Genomic DNA, 18,152 nt, shown 5'->3' with positions numbered 1-18,152 from the left:
TTAAGCACACTGTTGTCTCTGGTTTACTCAGCTTGCCGGCTTTAACAGCCTCTCAGTGCTTGTTTACCAGCCGCAAATATGACAGACTGTATGTCTATTTGACCGTCTGTTTGTGAGTGTGCATGTGTGGAGGTGATGGAGGAGGTGGTGAGTTAGTGTGTGTCTGTGTGCGCATGTGGGGGTGCATCTGGGATTCAAGGTAGTGTATGTACAGGGGGTGGACACAATAACACCTGTGCAATAAATATATGCATTCAATAGAAAAACTCAAACTCTTAAAACTGCCATAAAGTTAAATTAGCACCTGTCTGTCACTAGTCGCTTTTCCACTGGACATATGCGCAAAACTTTACCGATATTTACTCAATGTCGAAAAAACAGAAGTGCGTAATGTTAGTTTTTCCATTAAATCACAAATATGATGATTTGTTTATTTGTTATCGCGAGAGGACACGATAAGTCATTCCATAAAAATGGCGACGAACGGAAATATCGTGTTGATTTACAGATATATTCATTATTATTATATATTATCCCTCTATCTCATACTAAATTAAAAAATGATTGGGTTTCCTGGTGTGTCCACACATACCACGCCATGTCTCTATTAAAACTCTTCTTCGCTTGTTGTAATGTCCGTCAACACCCATTTTTTTTTTTTTTTTTATTCACGTGACTCTAGTTGCAGATAAAGGCCTTTCCATCGCAGTTTTGCATGATATACCATTTGCACTACGCCTGAAAACCCACCTCTTGCCAGCGCAAAAACTTTTAATTGAAAAATGAGAATTTTCGGGAAATTGCCATTTTTCCATTAGGTACATTTTTATGCGCAAGTTATATTTGCACAATTTGAGGGTCAATGGAAAAGCGACTACTGTCAACAAAATGTGAACATTACAAACTTCACTTAGATTAATTTGGACAATAATGTTGGTTACTGTTCAAATCATTGCCCAAATTACATTTTAAGACAATGTTTTTAAGTTCCAATACCTTTATCTGCACATACAATAAGGGTTAAGGGTTAAATAAGGACTGAGGCTGTGGCACTCATTAACGTATGACTACTGGTTAAATAACCCCGATACTTGAGTAATGTTTAACAAAACATTAACAGGATATTAACAGGTTCTCCATCACACTGTGAAAACACGAGAGCAGTCAATGTATCATTAAATACTACTATTTCCAAGCATCAACATTTATAAGCCTTTAAAAAAGCAACTATTTTGGCAGTTTTTCTGTCAATGACAGGTATGAGCAACTGCAACCTCTGTGTGTGTGTGTGTGTGTTTGTGGCATCAATTGCACAATCATCAAGTGATACGTTATGTTATTAGTGTGTCCTCAGCTTTACTATATTTTACATTACATGAATATAACTCGCAGCAGAGAGCGCAGACCTTCGCCAAGGCAGATCAGTGCCCCCCCACCGATGTTTGTCTGTTTGACTGTCTGTCTGTGTGCAAGATAACTCAAAAAGTTATGAACAGATTTGGATGAAAATTTCAGGAAATGTTGATACTGGCACAAGGAACAAATGATTAAATTTTGGTGGTGATCAGGGGTGGGGGCCACAGGGGCCCACTGATCTGCCTCGGCGAAGGTCTGCGCTCTCTTTTCTAGAAAAGCACTCGGAGAGTTGTTTCACCTTGTGCAGTGTGAATCCATGTACTTTTGGCCTTTCATGACTTTCATAATGTCCTTTCTCTGCTACTCAAAAACAGGGCCACAGTCGATCTTTTTTCTTTGTTTTTTGGACTTTTCTGAACACAAGGCAGCCGGTAACAGACATAAAGCTTGGGACAACATTGTTTGTTTGTATTATTGTTCCAGTATGTTGTCTGGTACATTTCTTGGCTGCAACATGGAGAGAAATTGGGACTTTAATGTTTTTTTGATGAGTTAGTTTGGGTAGAACATAAATGAAGTTGATCTTTGAGTGTCATCATGTCATAATTGTATCCTATTATATGTGTGGAAATTTGTCATAATTAGCAGACAAATTCTTGGATTATGGGCAAAAATTGCATTTCATAATATATTTTTCTTCTATTTTTTATAATTATGTATGGTTTGTGTTCTTGTACTGTGAATTTGCACACTGTACTGGTCTGAGAATCATAATTTTTTTTGAACAGGAGTGTGTCATGACTTCTATGATTGAATGAAGTTGATTCTGATTCTGAAATTATGTTTAGTGAGGTTGAAATTTAACCACCAAACTTTAATGAGTTTGTCACTGAGTTCAAGTGAAAGTTTGGGCCAAATTTGATTTAATTTCCTATAGACTCATGACAAGTCGAGTTCATAACAATATGAGGAACAGATGACACAGTTATAAGGGCACAGGGCAAACAATACAAGCTGCACTTTTTACATACGTCTTAGATCACACCATATGCCACTTTTTTATTCAGAATATATTTTCTTCCATTTCTTTTCCATTATGTTAAAGCAGGAACTATCAGATGCTATTTCTAGTACCATATTTGCTGTGATTCCATGTGAGCTGTGATAACAAACATTATATGAAACCATGCAGGTCACATCCAGGCAGCGCCAAAACCAACATCTATATTCTTCCTGGAAAATGGAAAATAAATTAATGTTTTATTTCAGAAATGTGCAGTTTTAAGTTTTTTCATCTACCATTATTGCCTCACTTGTCATGGCTGGAGTTGAAGATGATGTCACAATATGTTTACGCTGTGTCGCTATGACAACCCACCACGCTGAGGAAATATTATACCAGCAGCTGAATACCAAATCTGAGCTAAACTGAGTGAAGTCAAGGGGAGTTGAGCTGATACCATCCATGGAAAAGTGGCATCAAACAGCATAATACTGTTAGTTAATAAAAAAAAAAAAATGCAGCTAGAGTGATCAAATATGAATACATTAAAAGTCATAAAGAGTCTGTTGTGCTGGAAAATGTCAAATACTTTTCAGAATTGTTAATCTGATGAAAAAGGAACAAAATGATGTCAAACTTGACAATAGTAAATAGTAATAAGACCACCTGTAATTTCATTGTACAACTTGTGTAATGATAATAAAGCCTATTCTATTCTATTCTATTCTATTCTATTCTATTCTATTCTATTCTATTCTATTCTATTCTATTAAACCAAATTGAAATTAAGAGGGAATTAAAAAAAAAAACAACTTCAGTTTAATATTTTATTGTATCCTGTATGAGCAAACTATAACTCCAATATTTTCGTGCTTTTATGTCATTGTTCTGATTAATGTTCAACATTCATGTATGATGCACAGGCACTGAGTTCAGATCACCACGCGACAGTCCGTTAATGACTCCTAATGAATGTGACTAATGTCTCTTTTCACCACTTGGACAAATATTAGTCCAATTGCTGCAGTTAAAGTGCAATTATACCTCTCCTCCCCCTTTGTTTTCTCATTCAACACAGCACAGTGCATCGACCAGGCACAATAAGCTACAATATAAGACCAGAGGATGTTGACCTAATGAGACCCAGGCCCGCTCTACTCTTACTGATACAACAGAAGCAGAATCCGCCACTTTACTCTCCACAAAACAACATTTCACTGCACAGACAAAGAGTGATTATAAATCAGGGAGTGGAAGAAGACATGCAATGTGTCCTTTTGCATTTTTTCCCTTTTTAGTTGAGCCCCCCCCCCACCACCCTCTGAAATATTTTTGAAGGGCGGTTTATTCAAGATGTCACAGCTGCATGCGTCTTAGTCGGAGCGTTCAGGAGGGTCGCGGCTTTCTGACCGCGCATGCACATACGTGAGTGTGTGTGTGTGTGTGTATCAGAGTGATTCTTAAGGCAGTAATGCAGTGGGCGATGACAGATCACTTCATTCACGCAAGACGAGGGCAATTACTTCAACCATGACAGATTGCCTCAGCAGAACTGAGTTTAGGATAAAACCTCCCTCTCTTCTTCTCTCTCTCTTTCTCCCTCTCTTTTTTTTTTTATACCTCCCTCGCCCCTCTACCACCCGGTTCAATAAGGAATCTTGTGGTTTTCCCAGCTAATGACTTCCTCCTCAGTGTTACACCATTGTGTATCCCTGTGTGTGTGTGTGGCGGTGTGTGTGCGTGTGTGAGCAGGGGGTGACAGTACCATCTGTCTTGCTGCTGTAGCCCTTGCCCCTGCCCAGCTGGTGGGCACTGAGTAATGGGAGAGGACTTCCTCATCTCGCCCCCCTGAGACACACACACATTAGTATGCAACACCTACTGTCAGAGTGAGTGAGAGAATAAGAGACAGAGAGAGAGGGAGTTTTTTTCTGTTCGAGCGCCGAAACCTGAGCAACTCGGAGTGTCAAGTGATGAGAACTGAATGCTCAGAGTCTTGAAAAATTGGCACATACAGCAACAATTTCTCTGTGTGTCTGCCAGTGAGTGACAGTTTGAGGAATATAAATGCACCTCTGGATTGCTTATTGAATATTGAGGTAGAAAAAAAGGTGAAAGAACTGGAAGTAATATATGATTGTTCTTCCAAAAAAAAAAAGAAAAGATGTATGCCTACATATATTACATGAGAACGGTGTTCCATGTGTGATAAATGTTTCCCATGAGTACCTTTACTAAAGTTCTGTTCATTATGTAAGATTTGTGCCTACTTGTACTTATGTAAAGTTTATATTGGAGTTCGTTTTGTGCTTATAGATGGAACGATAGTTAACTCAATTTCAAACCTAATGACAGTCTGATTTGCCTGCATCCTTGTACATCAGATGTACACTGATTTCTACAGAAAATCATACAACATACAATCCTTACACTGACTCATGAATTCTTCTCTTTTCTGCTCTTCTACAGCAGCAACAGTGCGCAATATCACGACAATGACACTGCAAATATACAATGATCTTATAGAATATGTCAAACTTTAATATCCTGAGGCGGCCATTTGTGTTACAGACAGCAGTCGATACATGTAAAAATATAACAATCAAGCCCGGATTAACCATATGGGCAACTGGGCAATTGCCCAGGGGCCCGCGATGTCTGAAGGGCCCTGGGTAGCTCGGGCATAACGAAAATATCTGGTTATCTTTTGCTTATAAATGAAACTGTCCGCTGTCCGGAGCTATTGCACTGCACAGAAACCCTGCTCCTGCTGTCTGTGACCGTGAGCTGAGACCCTCTCCTCATTGGTCAGTCCAAAAAGCAAATCAGCTGTGACGCAAATCAACGTGCGTGCACTGAGCGGGATGTGAGACGTCAAGAACTATGCGACATACGTACGCGAATCAAAACGATGTTTACATTGCACTTACTTTAACTCTCTTGTTGAATTCTGAGGTGACAAGTGGATTTCTGTTTAACTCTTTCTTCGCCAATGACGAGATTTTCCGTCAATCCGTGTTTTCACTGTTATGCTATAGTTGGAGGTGTTGCGGATCATGTGAAATACTTTCCTTAGTCCAAAAACAAACAATTAAGCAGTTTTTTTCGGAAAAATGAAGGACCGGGTTAAACGTTCTCGCACTGGAGTCTCCGTATCCCATGGCAACGCATCCAGCGGCAGTCACTGAATGAGGAAGTGCAGACTGTGCAGGAACCGCGCGCAGTTTCAAAAGCCTTAAAGATGATTATGGAGACAGAGTCTGACAGTTCAATATGTGATGGAGCTACAGAAGAACCATTTAGAGACAGGAACGGAGAAATAGAAGGTGAGGGAGACGGACACGGAACACGGGAAACACGGAGCGGCTCAGGTCCGACACGGAGATGGGATGGGGGGGGGGGGGGCACGGAGAAAATGACAGACAAGAGGAGGAGAAAAGAGACATTTCTAGGGGACATTCAAGGAGAAGACAGACAACCAGACGTGGGACAAGACAAAGGACAGCTAGTGTTCATCTGTTAGAGTGAGTTCAGATTCAGACTGAGGACACAGAACAGATTCAGCTGTAGAATGTCAGCAGGGACAGAGGTAAGACACTGTTGGATTTAGCTTTTGTATGAAATAAATAAATAAATAAATACATATATTCATCCAAAGTTAAATAACTACATGTCCATATAATTATTTACAGATCAAACACAGCAGGTGGTCCAACAGGAGGATGTGGTGCAGCCAAGCAAAGGCCAGAAATCTGCAGTATTTAGTGAATTTGTTTCTTTTTTTTCTTGAAAATGAGGAATATTGAAGTGTTTATATCAAAAAACTAAACTAATATGTTGTTACTTATAACTGATGTATGTCAAAGTGTAAAGTTTAGAAGGAACCTGGTGCTTTAGAAGATGTTTGGTCTAAAGTTTGGTGTGGATTCCACTAACATTTTGTGGAATGACGGGATATCTTAGAGCTGTTTGTTATTATTATTGTTGTTATAATTATTTTATTTTGTGATTTTGAATACAGTGTTACTGTTGGTAAAGAAGAAAGAGTCAAAAAAGTAAATAGGAAATCAGTTTTATCTTGAAAATCAATGTCTTCAAAAAAATTCAATTTTCTCAGTTTTTTGCTCTAAATTCATTTTTTTCCTGAAAATGACCAATATTCAAATATTCATATCTCACGAACGAATGAAGATAGAATAAAATCGTTTTTTGTGTTTAAAAGTTGACGTTCTGTTCTTTCTTTTGATGTATTCAGTGTTCACATACTCCTAACACAACATTTTCAGTGAGCCTCCAAAAATGAGTGAAAATGACCAAAAAGGCTGGCGCTGGCTACCAACTCACTGGAAAATGCTCTGGTGGAGAAAGAGTTAAAATTCATATCTGAGTCTATCAGATTACGTTTGTGTTTTGTCTGTGGGCTTTTTCTGACGATTCAATACATTTGTGTTGGCAAAAAGTGTTCTTAAATATATACTGGATACTTTGGAAATGGTTTCTTATTTATTTTTTGTGAAAATGGAGGACACTTCCCTCTCTTTCTAATGTGGTGGATCAATTTTAGATTATACTGATGCTAATGTGTTTTGTTTTCATATCATCATATGCAAGTGAGTGGCCTTGACAAGAGGCTATAGTGGTGCACTTGTAGTTCTACCAGCATTTACACATTTGTACATCAAAATGCATTTGATGATAGTTAGATATTGAAGTATGGGGTATATTTACATATATTCCTGGAACTTATTCTGTATTTTGTCAGATTATAGGGATCCTGGGGTTGTGATGATGGGGCCCTTGAATATTGTTGCCCAGGGTACAATGAAGTGTTAATCTGGCCCTGATAACAATCATAATAATTATCATGCAGTATTAAAAAAAAGCTGTACTAAAACTACTAACAATACATAAAACACAGACTAACAACACATGTTGCTGTTTTCAATCATCCAGTCGCTGCCCAGCCATCATAGAAAACACCAGTGAAATAAAATTAGATGAATTTGCTTCCAGACTCAAGTCACCTTTGGTTGAACAGCCAATAGTTGAAGGAAAAGAACACCTCATACATCTGTTATATTTCTTGCAGCTCCACTTTGATGAGAGTTGAAGAAACTCATGATTTAAAAGATGTAACAAATTAGACAGGATGACCTGATACTGGCCTAAAACTAGTGTCCAGGATCATTAAGATTCAGTCCAGTAACTGGACAACACACATTCATAATTCTCTCTAACAAGTTTTTGTTTTTTCACACTGAGATTTCCAAACTAGTAGATCATAGAAAAAGTTAATTCAGACTCTACACAAGCTGTAGAGCATTTATATGAACATTTATGATGCACTGGTGCAGATTGGACAACCTAAATATATGTAAAATAGTTAAATGAGCTCAGCATTAAACAACTATAGCAATGAAATCATCATTAGATATAATAGGGACCATTTATTGCACTTCTATTTTTCATAATGTTCATTCTGAGTACATTTCGCTAATGCTTACATACTTTTATAAAAGAAAAGATTGAATGCAGAACTTTTACTTGTACTTTTATTATTATTTAGTACTGATAAAAAGGATCTGATGTGGTCATAAATGTTGCTACTCTTCTGTGCTATAGTGCAATAAAATATTGACAGTTCACAAATGAACTATTTTAATTATTTGTTGATAAATTAATGAATCATGTGGTTGGAAAATCCCATACCAAACACTGGTGTTATGTTGCCAGATGTTATGTTTTTTGCTATATTTAATAAATTGTCCAAAACTTAAAATATTCAAATCAACAATAATAATAATAACAATTAAGAGTAGCAGCAAATGCTCACATATGAGGCTGTTTAACTGTAAACATGAAATACATTACGGAAATCACCAGTTTGTGATGTTTAAAGGGAAATTTAATTGGTTGTGCACATGAATATCTATGAATATATCATTATTCAGTCTGTGAAAACAGTTGTGTAATGTCTCCTGCACTCAAAAGTAGCTACCTAAAATGTGGAAAACAAACCCTAATGATGTCAGACTGATGTAATCAGGGATCAGGGTTATCTCAGCATGAATTTGACGAATTTGTGATGGGAAAGCCTTCTGCGATAAGATGGAGCTGGAATCATTCACAGCGCGGGGAGGGTTTAATGAAAAAACATTACTGAAATGCATGAAGAAAAGTATAAAACCTGACCTACAGGAAAACTCAGCCACCACATTGAGCCTTTGATTGTGAAATGTGTCACTCATCTGTATAAAACTGAAACGCAAAACTACTTATATAACCCAAAGTTACGTACACAAAGTCATTACTGTATGTAAGATAATTCAATATGTTTATATGGAGACTGTGTTGCGTCAATTATTCATTGGTATTTAGTTAATTCCATTTTTAATTTAACAGTAGCTGGTGTTGCATACTGTCCCCACTGAATAGATGAGAGACAACGATGAAGACCGGAGTGAGCATAAGGAGCTTTGCAGAAAACCAACCAAAGTCTTGTAGCTGTTTTCATGAAAATAGGAAAATTATCAGAAATAAGGTTTAAAAAAAAAAAAAAAAGCATTTCAGATTAACTGATGACCAGCTCCCAGCACAAAACAGACTCCAACAAACTTCACATAAGTGCACAGACTCACATATTGAACTTTTAAATATGAGAGGAAATAAAACTGAACTATTTTTGAGTTCCATAGCTGCAGAACAAATATTTAACTCCTTTCATCACAATTTTGTTGATTTTTAAAGGGAATTAGAATTGGTAAAATCTGATTAAATATGCCCAAACTTTGCGTGGTCCCTTGCTGTTGTTCTGCTCTTGAGTTGGGAACTAAAAGCTCAGCTGTTTCAGTGCAAATGACAGCAGAAATATAGGTAAAAGAAAAAAACTGGAGTCAGAATTAAACATAGCTGTTTGGCATTTGACAGGAGCTATCCTGATTTAGACTCCTCCAACATGGCTGATTAATGATGTTTCTTTATCTACATGCTGGCTTCAAGCACTGAGCTGGATCCACAGTGTGTTTGGCCCACAGAGTGTGATACTATCCCACACTGTGGCAAAAAAAACAAAAAAAAAAACCTCCCCTTTCTAAATCTATCTTTCTCTGTTTCCCTTTCCCTTCCTCACTCGGCATCCAGCTCTTTCTCCACCTCCATCGTTTTCTCTCTCAGTATCTCTCTCTCTCTCTCTCTCTCCCTCCCTCACCCTCTCCCTCTGTCTCTGTTTCTTTCTCCTTTCAAGCGTGGAATCATTTAATTATCGCCTATAGCTCTTTTGGCAGACTGTTGAATGCCCACCTCTCAAAGCCTGGAGGAAACAATTTACCCTGGGATATCACACACACACACACACATAAATGCAGTTGAACACACACACACACACACACACACACACACACACACACACACACACACACACTTCAAGGAGAGGATTTATTACAGCAGGTCCATCCGCAGTTCACAGAAATCCAGCATTAATTCCAGATTGAAAAAAAGTATTCCAGGAAAAAATTAAATATTAGCCAGACCAAAAAAATATTGGCTCGATACTGTAACTCTGTCTCATAGAAATTACATTTACATGCAACTAACTTGCAAATCCAATTACATTTTGTTATAAACACAATGATGCTTGCATTTCACTATAAATGTAATCGGTCTATTTTCTTTCAAATGAAGGATGTGTGACTTCTTATGGTGGATGGTTTGTATATGACATCCGGGACTGGACTCACAGTCTGACTCCTCTAAGTTTAGGCAAGAAAAGTGCTTTAGCTAGAGATGGTTTGGTATATTATTAAATATATAGTGAGTTATTTTTTTATCATGTGTTTGAGGAGTTTTCTGTATTAAACGAAGCTCTGAATAAGGGCTGCACCACATTACCACATTATTTTGGAATCGTTATTACAGGTGAAAATGTGTATGTTAAAGCAATATTTGTGCTAAATCATATAAATAAATAACTTTGACAGGTTCAGTGTTATATAATTATGTCTAGTGGTGAAATTTAAAACAAACTGACTCCTTTCCTATTAATGACCCTGGTTAAAATGTAGACAATGTGGAAGTATCTTAAAGTTGTCATACCACTAATGGCCAATGGGGTTTAATTTTCAAAAAGCCCCCACTCTCATAGACTTACACTGACCTTCTAAGGCAATAATTTAACTGTGTTGTTTGATTGATCTTTTTTTCCAGACAGGTCCACTGTAGTAGTAGTTAAAAGGTTACATTAACAAGACAGTGAGATGACTTTAATAGGCAATGCTTGATTAAGTTTACTGTTTTGTTGAGTTGGTGAGCTACCGTTAAGCAATAGCTCACCTCTGACCCCTTGCATTCCTGTAGTTCTGCCCCTTTTGTCCAAATATGGTCACTTCTGGCTCTGAAAGGAACATGAAAACAGCCAAATTGCAAAACTATTGGCTTCATCATGACATTTCAGAAACCAATGAGTAACATCATAGGTCCTTTGTCCACTAATTATATACAGCCTATGGTTCTGGGTTTTTTAGGTAAAAACATGTAAATTCTGGTCCAATCAAACATAGTAAGTAGCCCCGTTTACACAGCACTTCTGTTCCAGGAATATTTCACCTGTATTCCAGAATGACGTCTGTGTAAATGAAATGGTGGGATCATTTGGTCCCACCTCTGTCACGGCTCTCTGATGCCAGGTTTCCACTACGTGGAACCGGCTCAACTCGGCTCGGCTTGACTCGACTCAGGTACTAGTCCTATTCCTGGAGACAGTTTCCATTACATTATACTACCGCCTTTTCAGTACCTGGACGTCATAGCGATGTGGCACGTTACTTCTGTGTCGTCTGCTCAGAGAGTTGCTGATAAACTCACTCATTGCGTGTTGTCTCGTCAAGCTCACGCTGAATTTTTACGTCTGAACTTCCTCGACAAACCATAGTGTAGTTTTGCGGGCTCTCATCATGTGGATTAACCTACCGCTATATTTACTGTCAACTTCCGCATCTGTTTTTTGTAAAACGGCGGGTCACAGAGACAACTCTCTGACCAATCAGTGGTCTGCAGTGTTTACACATGATGTTTTAGTATCTGGTCCCTAGTCTTGGAACCTCAGTGGAGGTAATGCCAAAAAACTATTACCAGGTACCAGATTCCAGGCCCTTTATCATAATGGAAACGCAAAAAGGCCGAGTCGAGTCGAGTCGAGCCAATACCACATAGTGGAAACGCGGCATAACACCTCTGGAGGTAGTAACAGAGCCATGATAAAGGTGGAATCAGGATTCTGGAATGCTATGTAAAAGGAACACCTCTCATTCCACAACCAAGGCGTGATGTTTTGATGAAGTATTGCGTGTGCCCACATCACACCATTCACACCACATACACATCTTACACACCTCACCACACACAAAACATTTACACAACCAAGACAGGACATAGATTTATACTACCTGGTCAGTCAGATATTTTGTTTCTTTTGTATATTACATGCCATATATCCTAACCCCAAACCCCCTCCCTTCCCCCACATTATGATGACTTACTGTAAATATTGTTTATTATTGTACATAAGTTTCTTAGTCACTTAAAAAAAATTACTATTGCATGTGCAACCCCTGCACCGGGGGGATTTAAAAATGAGTGCAGGCCGTGTACAGTGAACAAACATATCTACGCAAACAGAAAGATGTCGAACTGGGGAGACGCCGAGGTCCGCAAGCTGTTGTCACTTCGGGTGGAGGACTCTGTCCATGCTAACGTTTGTGGAACGGTGAAAGACAGGTTGACTCTGGAGAGGTTAGCAACACTGCTACACTCAGGGTATTTCCAAGGCGCAAGTTATACATCACACTATATGCTGTCCTGCATCACCACCCCTTTGATTCTGGAATGCAGGTCTGCTGTGTAAAAGTCCAGCCTGTCTCACCTCTGTTACTCCTTAGGCCTGGCTGTGGAGATCGGTCAATGGTGGAAAAAAGGTGGGATCAGCATCTCACCTTTTTTCTGGAATCTCTGTGTAAAAGTGACTAGTAATAGACCTCAATGTTGGATGCTGTCCACAATAGAAATTCAAAATAAAAATAAGAACAGCATGTCCATTAAGAGCTACTGTAGAAACATAGTGTTACACATGGGGATACCTGGGGATACAAGCAACTACTTTTATGTTTATACCAAAAGACGGTTCTCATTTTCACCTGACCATACTGTTTTGCTTAAGTTTGTAACAAAACATATCTGTGTTTACAGTTTAGTTGCACGATGAATATAATTTCTGTGGGTCTGACACAGCCTTGGTAAAGCGTATTTCCTGTCTTTTTCACTGGTAACAGTTGTGTTTGAGGCAACAGTTTGTGTGTGTTTGTGAGAGAGAGTGATTACAGCCTGTGGAGGTAATGATTAAACGTCGTAAAGCATTTAGAGTGTTTAACTCCCCATTATAGGAACAGTAGGAGGTGATTCATTTAGGACCGTTGCCTACTCATGTGTATGAGTGTGTGTTTGTGTATGTGTGTGGCAATTGGACCCCTATGGGATGAAGAAACCACATCACCAATCCCTATAGAGCTAGAGAAGGTGAACAAAACACAGCAAGCAGAAGAAAAGGAGGAAAGGCAGGAGAAGAGGGGAAAACAACTGGGATCCATTGAGGGAAAATTAATGGCCCATCTCATATTGTCAGCATTGTTATTGTATACGGGGTTTGAGAGGGAGGAGGACCCTTTAAAATGATGTCTGTTGAGAAAAAGAGCACTAAAAATGAAGACAAGGCGGAGAGCAGGATGAAAGGGAGAAGAGGGGCGAAGGCAGTGTCGGGCTGTAAATTTTCGACAGAGCTCTCAGTTCATTACAGGGTGATCAGAGACGAGGCAGGGCCAGACAAAGGGCCTCAGTGTTGTTAGCCAGCTCCGTCAGTGTTACACCGGGGTCAGCTCTTTAACTCACGGGCAATGAATAACTGGGCTTTCAGCACAGACAATGGCTGGCCAGCTTTCCCCAGCTCCGGGTAGGACCTGCCTATTGTTGAAGAGTTGAACCGGGGAAGTTACCAATCTGTAGGAACGCTGAGAAGTTAAAAGACACGATGGATGAGTCGACTAAAGGAGCTGGAGACATTTAAGATGTGTGTGTCTGTGTGTGCCAGTGTGCGATCGTGGAGGTCAAGAGTACTCTATCATCACCATGTCATTAAAGATTCAAGTCTGCAGTGCATATGGGGCCCACAAGAATCCAGCGGCCTCTGTGTGTCTGCTGTGGTTTCTTTTACAGGTAACTACTCTGGATTGAGACTAAAACAGGCAGAGAAAAGCCAATGAAGAAGGCAGCTTTATTTCAATCAGCAGCTACTTTGACCTTTACTTGTGTTCATCACAATTACAATGAGCTGCGAGGGGTCAATTATGAGCCAAGTGAAGCTGCAGAGGCAAAAGCAACAATAAGTCAGCTCTAAAACATGGTTCAGGAAGGAGGCACAGGTGCTTTGAGGAAGGGACAGATACTTATTTTTATGTAATATTCAATGACTCTAATGTAAGCGCTGCTAGCTGTCACCTTACAAGCAATGTTGGTAGGTTACTTTGGAAATGTAGTAGGTCAGGAGTGTAAAACATATGACCCATGAGCCAAAGCCAGCCTGCCAAAGGTCCCAATCTGGAAGTGGCATGAATTTACAAAGAGCAAAACTTACACTGAAGATGTAAAAAGTCAATGGTGTCAAACTTATTTTAGTTCCAAACTCCAATCTCCAAAATTTCAACAATTTTATGCCTGTTCCTAAATGTTTTGTGCCATTCATTGTGATCTGCAAGTTGCAATGCACATAAGTTGAGATATAATAGTTAAAATTGCACTTATTTGCACAAAAAATTTATGGTTGTTCACATTTTTTGGTGAAAAGATAGTTTATAAATGTGAATATTTTCAGAATTTGATTTTACTTTTTTGTACTAACACAAACAGAAAAATTTGAAGTTGTCATTATTTGTAGGTATTATGTTATTATTTTATTGGTCTGGCCCACTTGAGATCAAATTGGGCTGTGTGGCACCTGAAATAAAATGAGTTTGACACCTCTGTAGTGTGTTATATATTACTAGTTACCCTGTTGAAAATCTGAGCAGTGTCCTCATTTTTTTTTTTTTTAATCAAATTCAGATAAGATTTCTAAGATGAGTTATACGGTGAAAAGTCCTAAAACGTAAGTTTAAACCATGGAGTCTAAACTTAACTACGAGTACTCTACAATGATTACTGTCAAATGTCTATTTCAGTGTAGTTGTAGTTAATGTCGTGATTTTTCTCTTTTTTTAATATTTCTGCTTTATTACAGTCCTGATGTTATATACCAGTACATATAGTAGGATGAGTACAGTAAAGCACGTTCATTTGGCTAATGACAATACGTTCTCTGTGCTGAGTTTATCGGTTCTCTCCACACTGTGTGGGTTTCCTCTATGTTCTCCACTTCCCCCATCATTAAAATCACATATTTAAAGGTTAATTCTCCTGTTAGTGCCCCCAACCATGGTACTGATGAAGATCTGGAGTTGGTCCCTGAACATCTCCAATGGCAACTCAATGCTCCTAATATGCTAATGCTAATGCCATCTGCTAATACTAATACTAGGTACTTTGTGATGGGTAAAATTCAGAGACTGAATTTTCCTATGGGGATATTAAAGTAAGTTAGCCTTAACCTGAAACTTAAAATTCACAAATAACAAAACCTAGAGAAAATACTGTCAAATTTTTGAAAACATGATGACAACCCCATAATTTATGCTATACTTTTGATATTTGACTCCAAACTCGCTGTGCTGACCTGTTTTTTTCCAAAGATTTGCTAACAGAAGAAGGCATTCTTTCCTTTTTCACATGTTTACGAATGGGAGTTTGGGGATGTTTTCAAACTAACTTTTTTCTTACATTCTGTCCCCACGTACAAATGCTAACAGCTAAATGCTAATGCCAAGTGCTAATGTGTGTATTAGGATGGATAAAATGGAGAGACAGAATTTTTCCTTAGGGATAATAAAGTGAGTTAACCTTTAACCTTAAACCTTTTACTAGGTTGTAAACAGACAAAAGTAACTAAACACAGACTTCAAACATTTTCTGAAAGTTTGGTCAAATGTGTGATATATTTGGATTTCTGAGACTAATGTAATGAAAACCTGCATAACCAACCTGTTTCACCCACTTCACCAACCTGTTTGAAAAAAATAAAAAACATTCCCTAAAATGTCTGTAAAAAGGTTATAAGTAGAAATGAAATTATATATTAAAAATTATATGTAAGCCTTGATCTAACAAAAGAATGCAATTTATCATAAACATATCCAGTTAAAGGCCGCTGTTTTTAGAAGAGGCAAAAATAAGGAGATGATATGATTTCCAAGTGACTGAAACATACTTTTTGTGTCATATTGCAAATAGCAGGAAGCAGTAATCAGATGCAAAATGGAGTCGCCTAATGAGATACAACATTCTCCTGGGTCCAGTTAAAACGTGTCTGTGTTACAAGTGATGGACAGATGCATCCATGAATGAAAGAACAACAGAAAATTAAATCCTCCTTTAGTGAATTGCTCTCATTTTCTTTGAACAATATCACATTTTGCAGAGTTAAAACAAAGTGAAAGCACTAAAAGAACAGAGGAACATAAAGACAAGTTGACTTGCAAAAACGCAACATGATTTTATGTAACAATTTGTCAAAAAGATCTCCTACTTCTTTAAATGTTGCTTTACAGACTGAATCACTATTCTTGTATGCATTATAAGATTACCATTTCACAGTTTTGCTATGTCATCAGCTTCATTTAGTTTTTGTTTGGTTATTTTTTTCCAGGTCAGAAGAAAAAAAAAAAAAAAACTCCACACAAAAACTCATTGAAGTATGTAAATGAGCATAACAGAGCTGTCACAGCTGAGCTCCTTTTTAACCTGCAACGCACAGATTCTCTCAGCACATATTATGCTGATGGACACCTGCCTGCTAATGATTAACTGTCATTCATATCATTATATTTACAGTATATCAGCGGGCAGGCAGCACCATCCCACATAAACACATGGCCGCTTAAATTTGTGAAATAAAAAGACCTGTCTTACACAGTATGTGCATGCTGATTGATTGACTGCACCCTGCAGCATTGCCTTTTAACTCCTGATTTTAACCAACACCATCTTAAAATCTATTATTTTTGCCAACAGCTGCACGATCCTTTCATTTGTTTCCTATGCAAATCTAATCATGAGTGGGATATCACCTGAAATGTAATGCCAGAAACATTTGACAGACGGCCGAATGCGCAATTACTTTACCCTCACTAGCAGACGAATAAAAATGATTTCTTAAGCTGGATATCACTCATAGCGAGCGCTCTCATTCTCCCTCACATACACATGCACACACACACACTCGGAGCAGCTGTCTGAGGCAGCCAGGGTCAAATGGTGGTTAATTAGTCCCGTCACCTGTTCAGGTCATCACACCTTCAGCTCGGCTAAGCTGAATAATAATCTTGCAATATTAACACTGTCACGTTGGCTGGGGTTGTTGGAGTGAACCTGTTGTTGATATAATACATTACATCGTGCTGTCTCGCCTCCCTGACACACACACACACATATATACTCCCTGGGCTTATTGAGGGGCCACCAGAAACTGTCACTTAGCGCTAATGACTGCTGCAACAATGTGTGTGACAGGTCCTCTCTCCACCTACAGTATTCCCCCAGAGCAGCATCACATGTGATTCTGTGGTGTCTTGCTTCCTATCTGTTGCTACTCTGTAAATTATATCAAATATGAACCACCGCTGTATAGTCGTCTGTCAAACTGTGAACCGTTTTTTGAAATCTATTCTCTGAAATGCGTCTCATTAGCTCCAACTGTCTGCAAATTCCGGCAATGCGAGTTAATGATGTATTGAGGATATTCTCAGGTTGAAAAAGGTAGATTTCAGCATCAAAGCATCTGCCAGGAGGCTGTTTAGTGTTTGTTTCCCAGGGAGAGTTCGTCTGTATGGAAAACAGGCAGGTGCTTCACGGACACAGGGAAAAGCAGGAATGCTTTCCCCATCTGTCTGTTCCGCAGAGAGATAAGGAGAGCATCTTATCCGAGGTGGAGCGCATCTCCCTGCTCTGGGATCCTTTTAATGGGCCGGAAAACCTGCCTTCCATACCTGAAAATCAACCTTGGAATTCCCATTTCTAATAGTCTGTGACTACCTTTCTTTCCAGAGCACACTGCAAAAACTCAGCGCTCACAAGCATGAAAAAAGAAATAAAACAGGGAAAATAATAAAATCAGCAAAATTATCTGCATTACTAAAAGACTTTTAAAAACAAGTGAAAGTATCTAATCTCACAGGACTTGCAGATACAATTAAAGTCCAGATGAAATCAGGTTCAGTGGTTGAGTGTTTTTGTGTCATATGTCCTCCATATGTTCATAGTATCTGGTTTGTACACAAGGTTAATGATATTCTAGGGTTTGTTCTTCTGGGAAAACAGTAAAAAAAAATCCTGCCCAAAGAGCTGTATACTCATTTTATAACCAATGATGCACTTTCTATATGTTATTTTCTGTCCCCTTTAGGGAACTTATCAGTTATGGACCATGGGATTATTATGATCATTGCACCCCCGCTGGTGTTGACCAATCACAGCATGTTTGTTTTGCACTGTATCTGAATGTTTTCTGTGTTCTTATTGTGTTTTGTCAATGAATGTCATGAGTATTTTCACATCGGTTATGAACGTTACATGGGGAATATGCAGTATGTCAGTTTCTGTG

General features: G+C 38.5%; 1 long non-coding RNA gene across 1 annotated transcript in view; it reads right to left on the bottom strand.

Annotated features, from left to right (window-relative positions):
- LOC115428416 (uncharacterized) overlaps positions 1–18,152 on the bottom strand; it is a 590,809-nt gene that overhangs the window by 354,969 nt on the left and 217,688 nt on the right. Inside the window, exon 2 of the long non-coding RNA XR_003936623.1 lies at positions 5,945–5,956. This is a non-coding gene — a long non-coding RNA (uncharacterized LOC115428416). The remainder of the gene's footprint in view (positions 1–5,944; positions 5,957–18,152) is intronic.

This window comes from Sphaeramia orbicularis, chromosome 11, assembly GCF_902148855.1.
Source record: "Sphaeramia orbicularis chromosome 11, fSphaOr1.1, whole genome shotgun sequence".
NCBI lineage: Eukaryota > Metazoa > Chordata > Actinopteri > Kurtiformes > Apogonidae > Sphaeramia > Sphaeramia orbicularis.
This window is presented reverse-complemented; position numbering and strand designations above follow the sequence as displayed.